At 58.1% G+C, this 6,776-nt stretch overlaps 1 long non-coding RNA gene across 1 annotated transcript; it reads left to right on the forward strand.

The window, feature by feature from the left end:
* Window positions 1–2,995: 2,995 nt before the first annotated feature.
* Window positions 2,996–6,502, forward strand: LOC142913351 (uncharacterized). Its single transcript, XR_012934631.1, has 2 exons — window positions 2,996–3,101; window positions 5,802–6,502. It is a non-coding gene; the product is annotated as an uncharacterized LOC142913351 (long non-coding RNA).
* Window positions 6,503–6,776: the final 274 nt, after the last annotated feature.

The raw sequence follows: 6,776 nt of genomic DNA on the forward strand, positions 1-6,776 counted from the left end.
ACTACTAATCACACTACCACCACCACTAATCACACTACCACCACCACTACTAATCACTCTACCACCACTACTAATCACACTACCACCACCACTACTCACTCTACCACCACCAGTACTAATCACACTACCACCACCACTACTACTCATCACACTACCACCACCACTACTCACACTACCACTGCTACTCACACCACCACCACTACTCACACCACCACTACTACTCACACTACCACCACCACTGCTACTCACACTACCACAACTACTCACACTACCACCACCACTACTCACACTACCACTGCTACTCACACTACTACCACCACCACTACTCACACTACCACCACTACTCACACTACCACCACTACTACTACTACTCACACTACCACCACCACTACTCATCACAAGACTCATCATTCCCTCACCTCCTCCATTCGCTCCTTTTTATTTGGAACACATGAAAAGAAAAAGCGGGAGACAATATATGCACATTTGGAAGTATAATTGTATAAATGAGAAGTTGCCACATCAGGGAAGAGAGAAAGAGTGAGTTGGCTGGGCTGGTAAAGGAGGGAGGACAAAAAAATACCCCAACAAAATATTAATCCATTACGCAAGCGTGTTGTTAACAAGACAAATACATCGATCAAAGATTTGCACCATCTTACGGGTACATATTCCAATATTTGTGCTTTAGACAACAAATATTTACCAATGCATTCAACTCGGCCGCACAGCAAGAAGCAGACCGCGCTATTTCTTGGCGCGCTGCCTCGTGCACCTAGCCTGGCACAGCAGTCAACCCATGGCACCTGCTGGGTCTGTCCCGTGACCTGTACCTAGCCTGGCACAGCAGCCAACCCATGGCACTAGCTGGGTCTGTCCCGTGACCTGTACCTAGCCTGGCACAGCAGCCAACCCATGGCACTAGCTGGGTCTGTCCCGTGACCTGTACCTAGCCTGGCACAGCAGGCAACCCATGGCACCTGCTGGGTCTGTCCCGTGACCTGTACCTAGCCTGGCACAGCAGTCAACCCATGGCACCTGCTGGGTCTGTTGTTGGAATCGAATCGATTCAAAGGCAATGTGCCGAGTGGGTGTTGGAATCGTATCGATTCAGAGGCAACGTGTCGGCGGGTGGGTGTTCGAATCGAATCGATTCAGAGGCAATGGCAGGAGTGTGAATGTTGGAATCGAATCGATTCAGAGGCAATGTGCAGGCGGGATGGGTGTTGGAATCGAAAAACGTTTATTCGTGACTACGATTCGAATCGTTCATGAAAGTTTCAATAAAGTGCGGGAACACAAACTGCCCCGAGACCCAATCAGCGGCGAGTTTTGTGTCGCTTAGATGCAGCCAATCAGAGATAAAAATACTCCCCTCCCTCTTCGGCCCACAGCCAATCAGATGCGAGTATCACCCCTCTCGGCCCACAACCAATCAGAGGCGAGCATTACCCCTTCCCCTCACTCCCCCTCCCTCCTCGGCCCACAGCCAATCAAAGGCGAGCATCATCACCCCTCCCCTCACCTCCCTCGGCCTACAGCCAACCAGAGGCGAGCACCATCCTCTCCCGCAGCCAATGGGAGGCGAGTTCAGGGAGCAAAGGTCGCGAAATTTCAGAATTTGTCGATGGCCGCCTCGAAGGCCTCCACTTAGGCTGTGACTTTCACCATTTAACTTTACGACTTTAAACATTAAAGTACAAATAAACAACGACTATACAACAGCACAACAACGACTATACAACAGCACAACAACAACTTCTCCGGCGATGTCTACGATGGACAAAGAGAACTCGCGCGCCTCAGCTGCCCAAGGTTTGAGTGCTTTTGAGGGCGAATTTTTTTTAAATTTGTTTTAATTTATTTAAGTCGAAAAATGTTTTAAGTTTTTAATTTAATTTAGTCGAAATTTTTTTTAATTTAAAGTCGAACATTTTTTATTTAAAGTTTTCGTGACTGCAGCCGCCCACACCTCCTGCACCACCACCACCCCAGCCGCCCACACCTCCTGCACCACCACCACCCCAGCCGCCCACACCTCCTGCACCACCACCACCCCAGCCGCCCACATCTCCTGCACCACCACCCCAGCTGCCCACACCTGCACCACCACCACCCCAGCCGCCCACATCTCCTGCACCACCACCCCAGCCGCCCACACATGCACCACCACCACCACCCCAGCTGCCCACACCTCCTGCACCACCACCACCCCAGCTGCCCACACCTCCTGCACCACCACCCCAGCCGCCCACACCTCCTGCACCACCACCACCCCAGCCGCCCACACCTCCTGCACCACCACCACCCCAGCCGCCCACATCTCCTGCACCACCACCCCAGCCGCCCACACCTGCACCACCACCACCACCACCCCAGCCGCCCACATCTCCTGCACCACCACCCCAGCTGCCCACACCTGCACCACCACCACCACCACCCCAGCTGCCCACACCTCCTGCACCACCACCACCCCAGCCGCCCACACCTCCTGCACCACCACCCCAGCCGCCCACATCTCCTGCACCACCACCACCCCAGCCGCCCACACCTCCTGCACCACCACCCCAGCCGCCCACACCTGCACCACCACCACCCCAGTCGCCCACACCTCCTGCACCACCACCCCAGCCGCCCACACCTGCACCACCACCACCCCAGTCGCCCACATCTCCTGCACCACCACCCCAGCCGCCCACATCTCCTGCACCACCACCACCACCCTGGCTGCCCCCCCTAACATCACGGCCCCCCCTTCCACCGCAGCGCCGGCGGCCCCCCCCCTTGCGGCCGCGGTTCGTGACGCCGGTGCGCCGCTCGGCGCGGATCCACGCGGCGGGGGGGGCGGTGGGGGGGGGGGCGACCCCCCCGGGGAGGGCCCTGAGGGACGGCGACACGGTGGGAGGCATTGCGGAGCTGCTGCTGGCAGCGGCCTACGCGGAGGAGGCGGACGAGGTGGTGGTGCAGGAGGGCGCTGCTGGCAGGGGAGGGGGGGGGAGAGGCGGCGTCACCGCACGAGGTTCCTGCTGAGGGCCAACGCGGCGCTGGGGGACAACGCCCCCCAGCAGCAGCAGCAGCTCGGGCTACTGGGGGGCTGGGCGGTGAGCGGAGTGAGATGAGTGGTGGGGTGAGCGGAGGGGTGAGTGGAGGGGTGAGCGGAGGGGTGAGCGGAGGGGTGAGTGAGATGAGTGGAAGGGTGAGCGGAGGGGTGAGCGGAGGGGTGAGTGGGTGAGTGAGATGAGTGGAGGGGTGAGTGGGGTGAGTGGAGGGGTGAGTGGGGTGAGTGGAGGGGTGAGTGGGTGACTGGGTGAGTGAGATGAATGGAGGGGTGAGTGGGGTGAGTGGAGGGGTGAGTGAGTGAGATGAGTGGAGGGGTGAGTGGTGGGGTGAGTGGAGGGGTGAGTGGGTGAGTGAGATGAGTGGAGGGGTGAGTGGGGTGAGTGGAGGGGTGAGTGGGATAAGTGGAGGGGTGAGTGGGTGACTGGGTGAGTGAGATGAGTGGAGGGGTGAGTGGGGTGAGTGGAGGGGTGAGTGAGATGAGCGGAGGGGTGAGTGGGTGAGTGGAGGGGTGAGTGAGATGAGTGGAGGGGTGAGCGGAGGGGTGAGCGGAGGGGTGAGTGGAGGGGTGAGTGGAGGGGTGAGTGAGATGAGTGGAGGGGTGAGTGGAGGGGTGAGTGAGATGAGTGGAGGGGTGAGCGGAGGGGTGAGCGGAGGGGTGAGTGGACGGGTGAGTGAGTGGAGGGGTGAGTGGGGTGAGTGGAGGGGTGAGCGGAGTGGTGAGTGGAGGGGTGAGTGAGATGAGTGGAGGGGTGAGCGGAGGGGTGAGCGGAGGGGTGAGTGGAGGGGTGAGTGGGTAACTGGATGAGTGAGATGAGTGGAGGGGTGAGCGGAGGGGTGAGTGGAGGGGTGAGTGGAGGGGTGAGTGGATGGGTGAGTGAGATGAGTGGAGGAGTGAGTGGAGGGGTGAGCGGAGGGGTGAGTGAGATGAGTGGAGGGGTGAGTGGAGGGGTGAGTGAGATGAGTGGAGGGGTGAGTGGGGTGAGTGGAGGGGTGAGTGGGGGGGGTGAATGGGGTGACTGGGTGAGTGAGATGAATGGAGGGGTGAGTGAGATGAGTGGTGGGGTGAGTGGAGGGGTGACTGGAGGGGTGAGTGGGTGACTGGGTGAGTGAGATGAATGGAGGGGTGAGTGGGGTGAGTGGAGGGGTGAGTGAGTGAGATGAGTGGAGGGGTGAGTGGTGGGGTGAGTGGAGGGGTGAGTGGGTGAGTGAGATGAGTGGAGGGGTGAGTGGGGTGAGTGGAGGGGTGAGTGGGATAAGTGGAGGGGTGAGTGGGTGACTGGGTGAGTGAGATGAGTGGAGGGGTGAGTGGGGTGAGTGGAGGGGTGAGTGAGATGAGCGGAGGGGTGAGTGGGTGAGTGGAGGGGTGAGTGAGATGAGTGGAGGGGTGAGCGGAGAGGTGAGCGGAGGGGTGAGTGGAGGGGTGAGTGGAGGGGTGAGTGAGATGAGTGGAGGGGTGAGTGGAGGGGTGAGTGAGATGAGTGGAGGGGTGAGCGGAGGGGTGAGTGGACGGGTGAGTGAGATGAGTGGAGGGGTGAGTGGGGTGAGTGGAGGGGTGAGCGGAGAGGTGAGCGGAGTGGTGAGTGGAGGGGTGAGTGAGATGAGTGGAGGGGTGAGCGGAGGGGTGAGCGGAGGGGTGAGTGGAGGGGTGAGTGGGTAACTGGATGAGTGAGATGAGTGGAGGGGTGAGCGGAGGGGTGAGTGGAGGGGTGAGTGGAGGGGTGAGTGGATGGGTGAGTGAGATGAGTGGAGGAGTGAGTGGAGGGGTGAGCGGAGGGGTGAGTGAGATGAGTGGAGGGGTGAGTGAGATGAGTGGAGGGGTGAGTGGGGTGAGTGGAGGGGTGAGTGGGGGGGTGAATGGGGTGACTGGGTGAGTGAGATGAATGGAGGGGTGAGTGAGATGAGTGGTGGGGTGAGTGGAGGGGTGAGTGGAGGGGTGACTGGGTGAGTGGGGTGAGTGGAGGAGGGGAATGTTTCTGCAGCTGGCTGATGGCCTGTGGTGCTGTCCACCCCCCTATCTCCCCACCCCGGAGTGCCCTACAGTGCTGCCCTTAATTGCTACTCCCAACAGAACTTGCCACAAAAGTGTGCTGAGGCTACTGGGGGTGCCTTTGTCTTTGTATAGGCTGCCTGTCCTCCTCGCATCGCGTGTCACCAAATAAATCAGAGGCCACGTGGTTTGCTGTGCGTTTCAAGCTTTATTATCCAGCCACTCCGAGCGTAGCTGCCGTCACTACACACGCCACGTGATGGGGGCACGGCCACGCCCACTGGTGGGGCACGGCCATGCCCACTGGTGGGGCACGGCCACGCCCACTGGTGGGGCACGGCCACGCCCACTAGTGGGGCACGGCCACGCCCACTGGTGGGGCACGGCCACGCCCACTGGTGGGGCACGGCCACGCCCACTGGTGGGGCCCCTCGGCGCGAGGGTTTCCCGACGTTCAATTGCTGACCAGGATCGGAGGTCAGAATGAAACTGATGTTTATTTCTGCATTCACAAACGATGAGGATCATCAACCTCGTCAACCTCGTCATCCTCCCCTAGGAGGGAGCTCGAGAGCGATGGGTGACAGGGTGAGCTCGGAGCGACCCCACAAACTTTCACCGCTTTTGCTCGACTCACCATTACCGCCACCACATGGACAAACCCCGCACGCACGCAACAATATTTACACGCCGCAAGACAAAGGTCCACCACCACCACCCCCCCCCTCTCTATCTCGCTCCCCCTACCCCATAGCTTGGAACAGACTGGCGAGCGACGTTTAGCGGCGTAGGTGGGCAGGGGGGCGCCCAGTAATCATCGCAAGCACCCGCAGCCACCTTAATCTCCCCTGTGGCGATGTTTACGATACGCACGGCGTGAAAGAAGTTCGACACGCACCACACGGCCGCCACCACTACCGCCACCGCGTGTCACTGTAGACACACATACACATAGACACAGACACACACACACAGACACATAGACACACGCAGACACATAGACACAGAGACACATAGGCACACGCAGAGACAGACACACACAGAGACACAGACACATAGACAAACACACACAAAGACAGACACGCAGAGATACATAGACACAGACACACAAGACACATAGACACACGCAGAGACACAGACACACAGAGACACAGGCACACGCAGAGACACATAGACACACACGCAGAGACACATAGACACACACAGACACACACATAGAAATACACAAACAGACACACACAGACATACTCACAGACACAGTCACACACACAGAGACACAGACACACAGACAGAGGCGTGTGTGTGTGTCTGCCAGGATGAGTAAAAAAAAGGTGTCGTCTGTCGACTTGGAAATAATCCCACGGGAACGCTGTCTCGAGTAAAAGATGACCGATAAAAGTGTTTTGAAGTTATATCCGTTGACTTGTGAACCGAATAAATCCCGTGTTCTTCACACACTGAGTCTCGTCATCGTTTTTTCTTTTCTTACCTATAAAAGGCATTTTTTTCTGTGTGTCCGTCTGTCTCTGTGTGGACGCACACTTGCTCGCGAATCGTGGAGTTTACTTTTAAAAAAAGTAGCCGGGTACCACGCCGTAAGCCCCGTGGTGAGCCAGCACCATTCCGTTTTCCCATCCGTAAACTTTAAAAGTTGTTAAATTAACAATTTAGTGCTATTTCGCATTATTTAAGTATTTCCTTGCTCCGCTAAAGCTGCCCGGGGGTTGCC

This window comes from Petromyzon marinus, unplaced genomic scaffold (genome assembly GCF_048934315.1).
Source record: "Petromyzon marinus isolate PM22_M1 ecotype Great Lakes invasive population unplaced genomic scaffold, UKy_Petmar_22M1.pri1.0 PM_G_Scaffold_25, whole genome shotgun sequence".
Taxonomy (NCBI): domain Eukaryota; kingdom Metazoa; phylum Chordata; class Hyperoartia; order Petromyzontiformes; family Petromyzontidae; genus Petromyzon; species Petromyzon marinus.